Source organism: Musca autumnalis, unplaced genomic scaffold (genome assembly GCF_047663935.1).
Source record: "Musca autumnalis isolate F117 unplaced genomic scaffold, ASM4766393v1 scaffold_5, whole genome shotgun sequence".
Lineage (NCBI taxonomy): Eukaryota > Metazoa > Arthropoda > Insecta > Diptera > Muscidae > Musca > Musca autumnalis.
Window position 1 is genome coordinate 61,033,623 of NW_027412088.1, and position 17,420 is coordinate 61,051,042.

The 17,420-nt window shown below is 37.9% G+C and overlaps 1 protein-coding gene across 13 annotated transcripts in view; it reads left to right on the forward strand.

Annotated features, from left to right (window-relative positions):
• The window catches only part of Dh31-R (Diuretic hormone 31 Receptor), a 451,262-nt gene that overhangs the window by 65,999 nt on the left and 367,843 nt on the right, over positions 1 to 17,420 (forward strand). For all 13 annotated transcript variants that reach the window (XM_073989144.1, XM_073989154.1, XM_073989149.1 and 10 more), the window contains exon 2: positions 11,225 to 11,300. The gene's annotated coding sequence lies outside the window, so the exon portion shown is untranslated. The remainder of the gene's footprint in view (positions 1 to 11,224; positions 11,301 to 17,420) is intronic.

A 17,420-nucleotide genomic window follows, 5' to 3' on the forward strand; every position in this document is an offset into this window, starting at 1 on the left:
GGCTTTAGGCTGATCAGAAACGCGCCTTATCGAAAAAAACGGTTTTAGACCCCAAGTATGTTTTGACGAAATTTGTTTCAGACAATTTGTAGTCGATTTAGCCATGTCCGTCCGCCCGTCTGGTTGGTGAGCACAAGAGCTCTCGAACGAATCAACCGATTCGAACCAAATTTTGCACTTAATATTTGCCCAAACTTAGTTTAAGTTCGAAGATGGGCCATATTACGATGACCAACTGTACTCTATTATAGAGTATACTCTATTTTAGGTATCCGTGCTCTTTTTTATTCTATTTGTCCTCTTTTTTCATTGGTCGTACTCTATGTCCTCTATTTTTGATTTGTTTTACAAATACGAGGGGAACTTGAAAAGTTTGCGGCATAGGCAACACGCAGTGTCGCCATGCGTCATTTGACATTTTCTTTTGAAAGTTTGACAGTTTTTAGCCTATACGTACTCAGGACAATTTGACATACTACCATCTGTTGGTTTGTTTACAGTGTCTTGATTGAGACACCTCCAAAACATGGTTTTTGAGCGCTTTTCCAGCATCTTCTGGCGATTGCTGCGATTTTTCGGGCTAATACGCATAGTTCCTTGATTCGTCACCTGGATCCATCTTATAAACGTCTTTTGAAGCACCGCGATCGTATTTTTTTTTCGAAATTTCTTGCACCGATCAACACGGGGTCCGACTAGAAACCCCCTATTTTGAGCGCCAAGTGTTCATGCAAATAGCAAATTTTAGTTGGTAGAATCCTTCATTATCCGTTCACGCACGGCTTAATTTTGTCTGGCACAACGACCGTTTTTAGGGGGCCCTCACCAACTTCGTTTTTTGGCGAGTGTCGGCCACGACTGAATTCATTAAAACAGGTTTTCATAGTGCGATAGGAGGGTCCTTTATCGACATACAAAGATTTAATTTGATCGATGCACTACTGACGTGATTATCCAAGTCGAAAGTTGTGAAAAATTATGGGACAAAATGTTCACATGTAAATTCCATTTTTTTTTTTGTGCAAAGTGATTTTTTCAAGTCACTTTAAACAACACAAGCCATGGTCGTATGTTCGGAGTACGCTTAGACTAACAACTGTCAAATTTTCCAAAAAAAATGTCAAATGACGTCTGGCGACACTGCGTGTTGCGTAGGCCGTAAACGTTTCTAGTGAACAGCTGAATACCTAGCTAATCCAATGAAATTAAGAAACCGTAGGTAGAAACAGGTGTTCTTGTGTCTTTAGAAGACCTCCAAAAGTCTTCTGTTGTCTATAGAAGATAAGACCTCTAGAGGATTTCTGCTGTCTTAAGAAGACCTCCAGAGGTTTTCTTATGTTGTCTTCAGAAAATCTCCAAAATTATTATGTTGTCTATAGAAGACCACCAGAGGTCTTTTGTTGTCTTTAGAAGACACCCAATAGTCTTTTGTTATCTTTAGAAGACCTCCAAAGATCTTCTGTTTTGTTAAGAAGACCTCCAGAGATCTTCAGTGGTCTTAAGAAGACCTCCAAATGACTTCTGTGGGCTTAAGGAGACCTCGAAAAGGTGCATCTATAGACTCTTTCTGAAAGAAGGGGTGCTTGCATAGACCCTTTCTGAAAGAAAGGGTGCTTCCATAGACCCTTTCTGAAAGAAATGGTGATTCCATCGATCCTTTCTGAAAGAAAGAGTGCTGCTATAGACTCTTTCAGAAAGAAAGGGTGCTTCTAAAGACCCTTTCTCAAAGAAAGATAGATAAGTTTTGAAAGAAAGGGTGCTTCCATAGACCCCTTTTTGAAAGATTGGGTGCTATAGATCCTTTCTAAAAGAAATGGTGCTTCCTATACCGTTTCTGAAAGAAAGAGTGCTTCCTATACCGTTTCTGAAAGAAAGAGTGCTTCCATAGGCCCTTTTTGAAAAAAGGGTGCTTCCATATGCCCTTTTTGAAAAAAAGAGTGGTTCCATATACCATTTCTGAAAGAAAGGGTGCTTCCATAGACTTTTTCTCAAAGAAAGGGTGCTTCCATAGATCCTTTCTGAAAGAAAGGGTGCTTCCACAGACCGTTTTTGAAAGAAAGGGTGCTCCCATAGACTCTTTCAAAAAGAAAGGGTGCTTCCAAAGACCCTTTCTCAAAGAAAGGGTGCTTCCATAGATCCTTTCTCAAAGAAAGGGTGCTTCCATAGATCCTTTCTAAAAGAAAGGGTGCTTCCATAGATCCTTTCTAAAAGAAAGGGTGCTTCCATAGATCCTTTCTGAAAGAAAGGGTGCTTCCATAGATCCTTTCTAAAAGAAAGGGTGCTTCCACAGACTCTTTCTGAAAGAAAGGGTGCTTCCATAGACCCTTTCTGAAAGAATGGTGCTTCCGTAGACTCTTTCTAAAAGAAAGGGTGCTTCCATGGACTCTTTCTGAAAGAAAGTGTGCTTTCATAGACACTTTATGAAAGAAAGGGTGCTTCCATAGACCCTTTATGAAAGAAAGTGTGCTTCCATATACCCTTTCTGAAAGAAAGGGTGCTTCCATATACCCTTTCTGAAAGAAAGAGTGGTTCCATATACCATTTCCGAAAGAAAGGGTGCTTCCATAGACCGTTTTTGAAAGAAAGGGTGCTTCCATAGACCGTTTTTGAAAGAAAGGGTGCTTCCATAGACCCTTTCTGAAAGAAAGGATGCTTCCGTAGACTCTTTTTGAAAGAAAGGGTGCTTCTATAGACCCTTTCTAAAAGAAAGGGTGCTTCCATAGACCCTTTATGAAAGAAAGGGTGCTTCCATATACCCTTTATGAAAGAAAGGGTGCTTCCATATACCCTTTATGAAAGAAAGGGTGCTTCCATGTACCCTTTATGAAATAAAGGGTGCTTCCATATACCCTTTATGAAATAAAGGGTGCTTCCATATACCCTTTATGAAATAAAGGGTGCTTCCATATACCCTTTATGAAATAAAGGGTGCTTCCATATACCCGTTTTTGTATATGTCAATGAATTTCCATAGTCCCGCCCCACATTACAATACCTACAATATGTGTATTTTGAAGCAAACTCGTTATACAAAATCAATAAATTTTATATACCGCATAATTATTATGTTTGCTTCTTGTTTTGGTCAGAGGCTGAGGGTATATCTCCGTCAGTACATCTGACCGACACTTTCTTTGTTCCTTTATAAATTTGTCAACAAATTAAAAAATAATATAATATTTGGTTTTGTTTGCAAGTGAAGTTGCTCGAGTTTAGGTAGTGCCAAAGAAATTCTCAATCAGAGTGGTTCTTTGCGCACGTATCTATTTGAGCGAGCAATTGACACTTGGGTATAAATAGTTTCTTGTTGAAAAACATGAAACAAGGCAACTGATGAAGATCTGTGGCAAGATCTGAAACTATAGTCTTCCCTGCCTTACCCCTTGGTAAACATCGCCAATTTTTTCCCACTAATAAATTAAAGTTGTTTTAATAAAATATTAAAACAACGAATATGGGATTAAGCCTGACTATCTTGAAAAACAAAATAGAAGTAGTCATCTCAAATAAAAAACACCAACCCTCCAAATTAAAAAATAATAGATTCTTGCGGGTTCCGGAACAGAGCATATTTATGGACACACAGTGCATTGTTTGAACACCTACGTTGAAATGGTCTATTTTGGAGCTTTTCGTGTATACGAAGGCTGCTCGATAACTTTCTGGCCTAGGCAAAACTGAACCTCTCATTTACATATGGGGATTTCTGAGTGAAATCGGACACTTTTCGTTATATTTTCAGATTTTTTTACTAACTGTTCCAAAAATATTGCGCATTAAAGAAGTCGAACTCTGTAAAAACTGTATGCAAATAAAAAAAAAAATTCTGTATTTTGTGATTTTTTTATATCAGCTATCTAATAAAACTTGCACAGTGCGCTTGATGAAATTTTCGCGATTTCATATTTAAAATAAGTTTTTATCAATTATTGTACTCTTCAATTTTCTTGATTTTTTTTGTATAAATCTACGCTTGGTTATAAAAGTGGTTGGTCCTATTTGGTAATGGGATTCGAATAATTACTTTTTTTTTCTTAATTTTTAAAATTTGTCAATACAATTTTTTCTTTATACCAGTGTGAAACATTTGTTGTTCTACCAAAAAAATATATATCTTAAGAACAGTTTAATTTTTTTCGATTTTGCAAATAGATTAGCAATTATTGTTCCAGCCGGACATTAAAATATCTATATTGGTAATCAAATAACTACAGCTTGGGAATTATATAAATGGGCATCCGAGCCGAATAATCTACCAAATATGCAGATCCTAAGCATGGCATCTTTACTAGCGCCGTAGAATGGCATCTACAACAATAAACCTTATATAGCTAATATTGTCATTCAATGATATGAGAAAAACCGTTCTTGTTTCTTCTAGGTTGTTTGAGTCAACAAGCTTTTGTATGTCTTCAAGTTATAAAAACAATTAAAAATAACGTATTTATTTAATTAAAACTATTTCAAGTTGTAAACAAGCAACTTATTACATTTCTATTTAATGCTGCCATTAAATTGGCATTGCTATGGTAATTGACAGAACTGTTAATGACTATTTCTACGCCAAGGAAATTGCATTTGGTTTAAAGTATTTGTAAACTTTGTACACCAACAACCAATCCCAAAGAGAAAATAAGCCCTAATGGTATTTATCTAAGACTTTCGGTTACAATCACAAACAACAACCACAACAAATGTGGGAGGTAGGGTTGCCATTGCAAACTGACTACAATATTTTAAAATGAAAATTTCATTTAAAATTCCTTTGTGTGTATATTGGTCTGTTCCAGTACTTCAAGAATCTACTAATTTTTACTATTTTTTCGATAACATAAAGGAAAATATGTTATCGTAGTAAAAAATATCAATGAGTGCGCCCCGATTCATATTAGCTCAATGATATGGGACCTACTGTTTATTGCCGAATGACGTGTCCTAAGACACCATTTGTAGCGAACTTTTACATGGATGAAATACTCAGGAAATGTCGCCAACATCACTGAGAGTATTTTGCCACCGTTGAAAATTGTTTGATGTTGCCTGGCCTGGGAATCGAACCCACGACCTTTAGCGTGCAAGGCGAGTGTGCATACCATTGCACCACGGTCTGAAAAATATCATGGTCGCGGCGGTGCAGGAAGCCAAGCTCAATAACAACTGCAGCTTGTGATGGTTACAACGTACTGAGCAAGGATCGCACCAGAAGTGAAGGTGGGGGGTTAGCTTTACTATTGCACCGGTCTGTTCAATATAGACCTATCTCGCTTACGCCTGGCTCTAATGACCCGTACAATGAATGTATGGGGGTAGCAGTCAGGCGTGGAAATGCCGAGGTAGAGTTGCTGAACGTATACATCCCACAGATAAATAGCTGTACTCCAGGTTATAGGTCCAACATTGGCCCGCTTTTGGAAGGATTGATAGCTCTACGTTTTGCACAGTCAATGAGGACTCCCCTACCAGAATTAGCGGAGAGTGTCACTGTTCGTCAGACATAACCATCGTGTCATTTGGTCTAATAAATTGACGTCACCTGGCAAACTGTCGTTTCTCTTGGATCAGACCATCTCCCCATAATTGTATCCACGATTTCATCCGCACGATTTCATCACCTCTGAACGCCGCAACCATGGAAAGCTAATTGACTCAGTTTCAAAGAGTACACTTATCACCGCTTCGGAGATCCCCCCTTCGGATGTCCGGGTAGCAGTAAGAACGTTCCGAGACATAATCACTGCTGCAGACACTCGCCATATACGTGCTGGTCCAATACCCGAAGTAAAATCAAACTTCCAAACAAAGGCGACGGACTCAGCAAATGAGCGTGATGAGCTTCTTCGTGCCAACACCAAAGACTCCAGAGTGGTGGAGCTGACACTGGAAGTTAACAGGTTAGTCGGTGACTATAATCGTAACAAGTGGTAAAATGTTCTGAAGAGTTGCAGCATTGAAGTCGGAATAACTGAATTGCGAGCAACAGTTAAGTCACTCCCGAAACCTGTAAAGAAGAAAGATAGGAACTTAGTCAAGTTTGGCCTCGTTACGCGGACTGATCCGAAGAGGTGCGCAAGTTATTTCAATCGACAGGTGGTCGAGCAACCCTAGAGTGACATGAACCACCACAATTTACAACGGATATTGTTGCGAATGACATGAGGAACGCTAAATCATCCAAAAGTTGGGCCCTGATGGAATCTTCGCCAACAAGATGTGCCGGGAGTCGAGTATCTCGTTATAGTTCTCAACTTGTCGCTAGGCACCCACATCAATTCCGAATTCTGGAAAATGGGCAGGCTGGTCCCGATTCTGAAACCAGCAAGGAAGCCAGCAAAGGTAAATCTTACAGACCGATTTCGCTTCTGTCGCCCGTAGCAAATACCTTTAAGGCTTTAGTCCTCTCCAGCGTCAGAAATAGATATCCAGTTGCCGATCATCAGCATGGGTTGATGTTGCGAATGTCATTAGGAACGGTAATCATCCAAAATGTAGGGCTCTGGTGGAATATCCATGTTAATTCTGAAATAGCTGGATGAGCCGGGAGTCGAGTATCTCACTAAAGTTCTCAACCTGTCGCTAGTCACCCACATCGTTCCGAAGTCTGGAAAATGGGCAGGCTGGTCCATATTCTGAAACCAGCAAGGATGTCAGCAAAGGTGAATGTTACCAGACCGATTTCGCTTCTGTCGCCCGTAACAAAGACCTTTGATTTTTTAGTCCTCTCCAGCGTTACAAATAGCTATCCAGTTGCCGATCATCAGCATGGGTTCACTAAGCAACACAGCACGACAACAGCGCTGCACGCCATCTCCGCACATATTAGTCGAGGACTAAAGTAGAAGAGGCCGTGCGACAGAACAGTCAAGGTGGAATTTGACCTATCGAAGGTGTTCGATACCGTCAACCATGCCAAGCTGTTTGAGGTTAGAGAGAAGATTATTATCCAGCGGTGTTTGAAACGTTGGATAATCAACTATATGTGCGAACGACAGTCGTTTGTGGAAACAAGAAGTCCAAAGCCCGCAGTTCGAAACAGGGATTTCCCCAAGGCGTGTAGATATCTCCGGAACTGTTTAACCTCTACCTTTCTGAAATTCCACACCCTCCAGATGGCATAAAGATCATAATGTATGCGGATGTTTGTACGATCTTGGCGTGGGGTCCTATCGTCGATGACATCTGTTATAGGTTAAATATCTACACAGCTGACTTAGTGCAGTTTTTCCATCTGAGACATATACAAACACCCGCCGCGAAATTTACTGCTGTTCTGTTTGCAACCTGGATGACTGAAATGAGGTTCCCCCTGAAACTAATGGTCGATGGTGTCCTGATTCCGACCACTAACTACCCTAAGATATTGAGTGTAAAGTTCGATAGCATGTTCATTCGTCTGCAAAAGCCTCAGCTATTTACGGCAAAACAAGTTTCTCAAATCGCTGGCCGGTAGCACTTGGGATGCTGACAAATAAACCTCGTTGCTAATTTTAGCGCTACACTGTGGAAGAATATTCAAACCAGCCAGAATGCCATCCGGAGGACTGCAACAGTTTGCCTGCTCATGACACCGGTGGACAATCTTCATGGGTAAGCGACGATGAGCATCAGCACACCACTTTGACGGTTGAAATGAGGTTCCCCCTCAAGGTTCTCAAATCGCTGGCCGGTAGCACTTGGGATGCTGACCAATAAACCTTGTTGACCATTTATAAAGCTATTCGCCGCCAGTGTTGTATGAGAGTGTTGGCGCTACGCGCAACAGTGGTCGAACTTCATGATTTGGCGAAGACTTTTACCGGTGCATCAGCACACCAAGATATTCTCGATACAGTACCTGCTTGACAGTACCGGTGACCGCTCCAATCTATCGCAGCAGAAAAACGCAAACAGCCTAATTAATATCAGGTCAATGGAGCAGCCACAATTCTTATTGGAGTCGAAGTGACATCCCTTGGTTACCGTGCCCTTTATATAAACATTTCGCTTGTCTCCTGAATATTTATGAACACAGCCAATCCAGGTTCCAGTGTTTTTGAATCTGAACACATAAGAAACAGAACCAGATAAGAGAACGCAATACATGAACGAACATATTTGCTTTGCTTCAACAACAACAAAACTCAAAATTTTTACCATTCATTAGACGGACTTGAATATGAATTATACAACAAGCACGGTGTGTCTTAACCAAATTTAAATGGAAGGTGCTTACACCTGGAAAGTTTTTGCAGATTCTGAAACTACAATGATCATAGATGAGAAATATCAAGAAACAAAACAAGTAAAAAATTGTTAAGTTCGGCCGGGCCGAACTTTTTATACCCTCCACCATAAAATAGTCTAAATTAAAATGGGATAATTAGGGTCCTTTCACATTTTTAGGTGGAACAACTTTTCGACTTTTCGATTACACTGTGAACGCAAATGTTGGGGCACAGATAATTCCTTTTGGAGATGAAAGCCCTTGGTGTTTGTATATTAAAAACCCCGAAGGACAGATGCGCCTGAGTCGAACTTCCGCATTCTGGCGTGATGAAATTTTTGCAAGAGACTCTGTAAGTCGTCATGAATTAGCATTATATCTTTGATTGTTGTTTTTGTAGAGCACTTAAGCAACAGTGAACAAAGATATAACGCTAATTCCAGATGGCCCACAGGGTCTCTAACAAAAATTTCATCACGCCATAACGCGGAAGATCGACTTACGGCGCATCTGTCCTTCGGGGTTCATAATATATTCACTAAGGCCTTTCTTCCCAAGAGGCATTTTCCGTGCCCCAGACTTTCACCTCCATTTTGTTGCGCAGTGTTATCTAATCTAATATAAAAAATGTGTTCAGCTAGGTGAAAGGTACCACCTACGGGGCTATATCAAAGAGTCAACCGATCTATAAATTTTTTGGCGGAAATGTTTTATAGCTGCAGGGAACTTCAAGAGTCAAATTGAGGGTAGTTTCATCAAAATAATGTAGACCCTCAAAAATGGACCCATGTTGACAAATTTTAGTGAAGAAATTTCGTGACCACTGAAAATTCCCGAAAATCGGGAGGTACAGTTATATGGGGGGATATACCAATACATGGACCTATGTATATTGACAATTGTTTTTGAATAGACAAAATTGCAGCTAAAATTCTCAAAATACCGAACATTACAGCTAGTTCGGTTAAAAATTGCAGCTAAAATTCTCAAAATACCGAAAATCGGGAAATACCGTTATATGGGGGCTATACCAAAACATGGACCTATGTTGACGATGTTTCGTTGGAGATGCTTTATGATCACTGAGAACTTCAAATGTCAAATTACAGCTATTTCGGCTAAAAACTTTAGCTAAAATTCTCAAAATACCGAAAATCGGGAGGTACCGCTATATGGGGGGCTATACCAAAACATGGACCTATGTTGACGATGTGTGGTGGAGATGTTTCATGACCACTGAGAACCTCAAATGTCAAATTACAGCTAGTTCGGTTAAAAATTGTAACTATAATGCTCAAAATACCGAAAATCGGGTGGTACGGTTATATGGGGGCTATACCAAAACATGGACCTATGTTGACGATGTTTAGTGGAGATGTTTCATGACCACTGAGAACCTCAAATGGCAAATTTAATCTAATTCGGTTAAAAATTGCGGCTAACATTCTCAAAATACCGAAAATCGGGAGCTATACCAAAACATGGACCTATGTTGACGATGTTTAGTTGAGATGTTTCATGACCACTGAGAACCTCAAATGGCAAATTTAATCTAATTCGGTTAAAAATTGTGGCTAACATTCTCAAAATACCTCAAATCCGGAGGTACCGTTATATGGGGACTATACCAAAACATGGACCTATGCCCATATCTTTTGGAATATAAGTTTGCTGATCACTAGGAACCCTAAGTGCCAAATTATAGCTAATTCGGTCTGCAAATGTGGCGAATAACGTCAAAATACCTCAAATACGGAGGTACCGTTATATGGGGGCTATACCAAAGAGTGGACCGATATAGCCCATCTTCGAACTTGACCTGCCTATGGAAAAAAGAGCCTCGGGTGCAAAATTTCAGCACTCTATCTCAATTATTGCGGACGCTAGAGTGATTACAACAGACGGACGGACAGACGGACATGGCTAGATCGTCTTAGAATTTTATCCTGATCACGAATATATATACTTTATAGGGTCGCAAATGATTAGTTCGATGTGTTACAAACGGAATGACAAACTTAATATACCCTCCATACTATGGTGGAGGGTATAAAAAAAATCGCCGGAGGGATTTAAAATTTAAACAAAAAATCAATTAATAAAATTTAAAAATATTTCTCCAACAATTTCTATTTTCAACTGGGCGGCAACTCTTTTACAAAACATCAAAATAAAAGAACTACAAAGTATTTTTGGGGTGCGCCGCCTTTCATCGATTAAAAAGATTACACATTGTGTGTGTGTTGTGTTCATACAAAACTCTTGTGGTAACAATCAAATATTCTGGGTAGGTAGCTGATGGTATTAAAAAGTCTAGTGCCGAAAGCCAAAGACAAAGTTATTTTGAAATCCTTTTTTATGATTGCCATAGTTGATGGTTGGTTACTGTTCATGTTGTTGTTTTTGTTGTGTGTTTCCAGAGCCAATAATTAACTTTGTTCTTTTAATGGTTGAGCAGACAGATTTTGGGGATTACAGCAAGTGGAGAAGAGTTAAAGAAAAAGAAGAGGAAGAAGAAAACGAAACAGAAGACCTAAGAAAACCATTAAATTAAATGTTAAGTGGTAAACGGGAAACCGGCAGTTCTATAACTAAATTACAAACTGTAAAGTTGCAGAAAAATTACAGGCATAATGTGTTAATACCATTTAATCTGCCTATGGCTAAATTGTTTTATGGTATACCAGGGGGAGAAATTAGTATGTGGGTTAAAATTGATAGAAAGAATAGAATATCTTCAAGAAGAGCTAATGCAGCCCTTAAGGTATCCAATAGTTACTATACTGATAAAGGTTTACAATAGAAATAAATGAATTTACATCTTGTCGTGGGTACAAAAAAAGATTTTTATTGTTTTATATTATTATTGTTATTATTCCGCATTTTTTTGTATACTTAGGATTGTAATTTTTAAGGTTTCCTAGAAATATGCCTAAGTTAATTATGGCATATCATAAGTTACTTATCTGCATTAGCATCTTTTACAGTCTCATATTTTTTTCTTTCTTTTTTACTCTTTTTCAGAGATTTCACAAGCTGTTCAAAGTTTCCATTGTGTTTACTTATCACAACAATTTAAATAAGGGACAATTCTTCTTTTGTAAGTATTCATCATGGTTTTTTAATTAAGGATTATATAAGATTTCATATCCTTTTTCTTTGTTGTGTTATCTCCTAAGAAAGGGGGCGGTCTTTGCAAAAATGATAAAAAAGGACATACGGGTATTTTTATTAAAAAAATATGTCGGATAGCATGACACAAGAATGATAAACAACTTTTTTGTCCATAATTTATTATGGACAAAGGATGATTTATGTTATTGGACCCATCTATTTCTGCAAGTTATGGAGGAGTTGGTTACTTTCGTTACTTTAAATTTTGCAAGAGTATTGTAAATTTATTTATTGTTGGCACAAAATATTAACGGATCGATATCTATTTTAGGAATATACACTTATGAGACTACAGTATAAGATCAAACTGTTTAATTAGAATCCACGGAAAGTATTATTTTGTGAAATATTCCTTCAGTTGTGTTTGCTGATTTTATCTGAGGTCTTAATTGAAATAAATTTATTTGCGTGCTGTTTCATATCCCAGTCGAAATAGATATTGAAATGGCAAAAATTCCCACAAACCTGAATTTTGGTGGAGAGCTAGGGTTTGCCATTAGAGGGGTCAAAGGTCAATTTTGAAGAGTTTTTTAGGTTTTTGGATTTATTTCTTGAAAACGGTTGATCCAATCAAAAAGTGACTAAAGTAAATATTGTAGACAGAAAAAATATCTACAAGATTGGTCTTCATAGTGTTTTTTCTTAGAAGGAACCATTCTTGAGATATAGCTGTTCTAAAAAACACATGATTTTTGTGCGCTTATAAGGGAATTATGCACATATTCAGACGAACTGGCTAAAATAACCGAAGTAACCGGGTCTGTACCCCCCAAAAATATATGTTTCATTGAAGGGCGAAATTATACCTATATTTTAAAAAACAAATCCAACAAAATCGGAGCGTGTTTAGTAGAGATGGGGGCCACCGTGGTGCAATGGTTAGCACGTCCGCCTTGCACTCAGAAGGTCTGCGGTTCGAATCCCAGGCCAAGCAACATCAAATTTTCAACGGTGGCAAAATTCCCCCTCAGTAATGCTGGCGACATTTCCTGAGTATTTAAGCCATGAAAAACTTCTCTACAAGTGGCAATAAAAAGTAGGTCCCATATCATTGAGCCAATATGAATCGGCGTGCACTCACTGATATGAGAGAAGTCTCCCTTGTCCCATCTGGGATGTTTGTGGAATAATTATTATTATATTATTATACTAGCAACGTGCCCGCTACTTCGTATGCGGAAAGGATATAAAAAACAAATAAACAATATATAATATGGAAATGGCGAACACTGAAAATTGTATTGTACTTATACCAATTTTAATCAGTATTTATTGTTATTTTAGTACTGTTCGTACCTCTTTAGTTCGATTTTCAAAAAGATCAGCCGTATCTCAACCTTACATGTTAACAGCTAGACCAACATTGTACACCAATACTCACACTAAATCCAAAAAATACAGATTCCGGCACTGTCCCTACACAAACAAGATTCCAGCGCTATCGGTGCACTCAAATTTTACCATTTGGTATATTTCGTGGCTATAAGTACGAATTTCAAAAACTACCTCCATGTCTCAATCCTACACTCCAATCGTAGTCTTACCAAATTCCAGGATTCCAGCTCTATCCGTTCCCCCAAATACCCACTGTACCAAACTTAGTACCATTTAGTACTTTTCGTACCCATAAGTACGAATTTCTAAAACTACCTTACTCATATACTCCAACAGTAATCTCAATTCCAAATTTAAGGATTCCAGGTCTAATCGTCCACTCAAATCCAAATTGTACCAAATTTAATACCATTTAGTACTTCTCGTACCCATAAGAACGAATTTCCAAAATTACCTCAATCCGACACTTCAACAATAATCTCAATTTCAAATTTCAGGATTCCAGATTCCAAATACCAATTGTACCAAATTTCATACTTTTCGTATCCATAAGTACGAATTTCCAAACTACCTCAATTCTACAATTCAACATTAATCTCAGTTACGAATTTTAAGGTTTCCAGCTCTCTTCGTTCACCCGAATCCAAACTGTACCAAATTTAGTATTTTTCTTACCCGTAAGTAAGAATTTGCAAAACTAACTTCATCTTACATCCCAACAGCAAGCTTAATTCTAAATTTCATTTAGCTCTCTGTTCACCCAAATCCAAATTTTGTACTTTTTGTATCCATAAGTACGAATTTTCAAAACTACTTCCTTTTATACTCCAAATGTAGCCTACGAAGTACGAATCTCCAAACTATTTCGAAATTTCAGGGCTACAGCTCTATCCGTTCACACTAAATCTAAATTGTACCAAATTTAGTACCACTTAGTAATTTTCCTATCCAACAGTAGCCAATCTTATACTCCAGCAGCAAGTTTAATTCCAAATTTCAGAATTCCAGCTATATCCGTTCGCCCAAATCGTAATTGTACCAAATTTAGTAGCATTTAGTACTTTTCGTACCCATAAGTACGAATTTTCAAAACTACTTCCATTCTACCCTCCAACTGTAGCCTTAATTCAAAATTTCAGGATTCCAGCTCTATCCGTTCGCCCAAATCATAATTGTACCAAATTTAGTACCATTTAGTACTGGTCGTACCCATAAGTACGAATTTTGAAAACTACTTCCATTCTACTCTCTAACAGTATCCTTAATTCAAAATTTCAGGATTCCAGCTCCATCCGCTCAACCTAAATCCAAATTGTACAAAATTTAGTACCATTTAGTACTTGTCGTACCCATAAGTACGAATTTTCAAAACCGCTTCCATTCTACTCTCTAATTCAAGCTCTATCCGTTCGCCCAAATCGTAATTGTACCAAATTTAGTACCATTTAGTACTTTTCGTACCCATAAGTACGAGTTTTCAAAACTACTTCCATTCTACCCTCCAAATGCAGCCTTAATTCAAAATTTCAGGATTCCAGCTCCATCCGTTCGACCAAATCGTAATTGTACCAAATTTAGTACCATTTTGTACTTTTCGTACCCATAAGTACGAATTTTCAAAACTACTTCCATTCTACCCTTCAACTGTAGTCTTAATTCACAATTTCAGGATTCCAGGTCTATCCGTTCAACTTAAATCCATATTGTACAAAATTTAGTACCATTAAGTACTTGTCGTACCCATAAGTTCGAATTTTCAAAACTACTTCCATTCTTATCTCTAACGGCAGCCTTAATTCAAATTTCAGAATTCCAGCTATATCCGTTTGCCCAAATCGTAATTGTACCAAATTTAGTACCATTTAGTACTTTTCGTACCCATAAGTACAAATTTTCAAAACAACTTCCATTCTACCCTCCAACTGTAGCCTTAATACAAAATTTCAGGATTCCAGCTCTATCCGTTCAACCTAAATCCAAATTGTACCAAATTTAGTACCATTTAGTACTATTCGTACCCATAAGTACGAATTTTCAAAACTACGTCCATTACAGTCTCCAACAGAAGCCTTAATTTAAAATTTCAGGATTCGAGCTCTATCCGTTCGCCCAAATCATAATTGTACCAAATTTAGTACCATTTAGTACTTTTCGTACCCATAAGTACGAATTTTCAAAACTACGTCCATTCTACTCTCCAACAGAAGCCTTAATTTAAAATTTCAGGATTCCAGCTCTATCCGTTCGCCCAAATCATAATTGTACCAAATTTAGTACCATTTAGTACTTTTCGTACACATGTGTACACTTTTTCTAAACCACCTCCTTATGTCAGCCGTACCTTTTAACCTTGACTCTCACACCAAATTTCAACCTTTAACCTTTATCCGTTCACAAAATAGGAATTGGTACCAAATTTAGTTCGAGTTTCGAAAAACCCTTTAGCACATCTTTCCTACACTCCATCAGTAACCTTCATTCCAAATTTCAAAGTTCTAGCTCTACCGGTTCGCCAAATACAAACGGTACCATATTTAGTACCTTTTAGTACTTTTCGTACCCTTCCAGTTCGAATTTCCAAAAACCCAGCCTTATCTGACCCCTTCGGACCAAGAGTGATCCACACCCAAAATTTCAGGATTCTAGCTTCAGCCGTTTCGTCTGTGCGCTGATGAATCAATCAGTCAGTCAGTCAATCACTTTACTCTTTTATTAATATAGATATCCTGCTTTATCTGTTCACCCAAGTCCAAATTGTACCAGATTTAGTACCGTCCAGTACTTTTCGTACCCATAACCAAAAATTTTCAAAACTACCTCAATCCTACAACTCAACAGTACTCTTAATTCCAAATCTTAGGATTCCAGCTGTATCCGTTACGCCAAATCCAAGTTGTACCAAGGTTAGTACCATTTAGTACTTTTCGTACCCAAAAGTACGAATTTCTTAAACTTTCACAATGCTACAGTCCAACAATAATCTTAGTTCCAAATTTCACTATTCCAACTCTATCCGATCACTCATATCCAAATTGTACCAGGTTTGATACCATTTAGTACTTTTCGTACCCATAACCATAAATTTTCAAAACTACCTCAATCATTCACTCCAATAGTAATCTTAATTCCAAATCTCAAGATTCCACCTTTATCCGATCACTCTATTCCAAATTGTACCAAATTTGGTACCATTTAGTACTTTTCGTACTCAAAAGTACGAAGTTCCAAAATACCTTTATACTACACTCCTACAGTAATCCTAATTCTAAATTGCAGGATTCCAGCTCCATCTGTTCAAAATGTACCTTAGTTGGTACTATTTAGTACTTTTCGTACTCATATGTACGAATTTCGAAAACTACTTCCATATCTCACACCTACACTCCAACAGTAATAGAAATTCCAAATTTCAGAATTCTAACCGTATCGGTTCGCCAAATTCAAAGTGTACCAAATTTAGTACCATTTAGTACTATTCGTACACATGAATGCACATTCCCAAAACCATATATCAACACATCTTCCAGACCTTGATTTACATTCCAAATTTGAAGATTTTACCTCTATTCTTTCCCATAATACGAAATAGTACTAAATTTAGTACGTTTTAGTACTTTTCGTAGACCCTTTGGTACACCTTTCAAAAACCCTTTGGTACACCTTTTTATCTTTCCATCAGTGACCCTCATTCCAAATTTCAGAGTTCTAGCTCTACCGGTTCGCCCAAATGCAAATTGTACCAAATTTAGTACCATTTAGTACTTTTCGCACACAAGAGTACACATTTCCAAAACCACCGCCATGTATCAACACATCTTCTAAACCTTGATTTTTATTCCAAATTTCATGATTATAGCTCTATCCGTTCACATAATACCAAATGGTACTAAATTTGGTAACTTTTTGTACTTTTCGTACACTTATAGTCCGAATTTCCAAAAACCATTTGGTACACCTTTCTAACTCTCCATCAGTGAATCTCATTCCAAATTTCAGAATTCTAGCTCTACGCGTTTGCCTAATACAAAGGGTACCATATTTAGTACCTTTTAGTACTTTTAGTACAGTTCTAGTTCGAATTTCCAAAAATCCAGCCTTATCCGACACCTTCGGATCAAGAGTGACCCTCACCCAAAATTTCATGATTCTAGCTTCAGCCGTTTCGTCTGGGCGTTGATGAATCAATCAGTCAGTCAGTCAGTGAATCAGTCACTCTACTCTTTTATTAATATAGATGTGTAGTAGAGATATTCCATATTATAGTCATTTTATTCAAAAATAGTCCATTTAACCCACAACGAAAATATTCTGCACGATATTCCTTGTTATCGACGACAATACTACGAGGAAATTTTTAGCGGGTGATGTAAACACTTTAACTTCTCAATTGACACGTCATTTTTATACCCTCCACCACAGGATGGGGGTATATTAAGCTTGTCATTCCGTTTGTAACTACTCAAAATAATCATTGTAGACCCCACAAACTATATATATTCTTGATCAGCGTGCAATTCTTCATCGATATAGCCATTTTCGCCCGTCTGTGGAAATCACTCTAGCGTTCGAACGGATTGACGTAGGTGGATGAAATTTTGGTAAAATCTATTATATGTACGTAGGACTTTTGGTATTGAAAGCTGGCTATGTAGGTCCACGCTTTCGTATAGCCCCCATACAAAATGACGCGTGGGGCGTCGTCGTTTTAAGG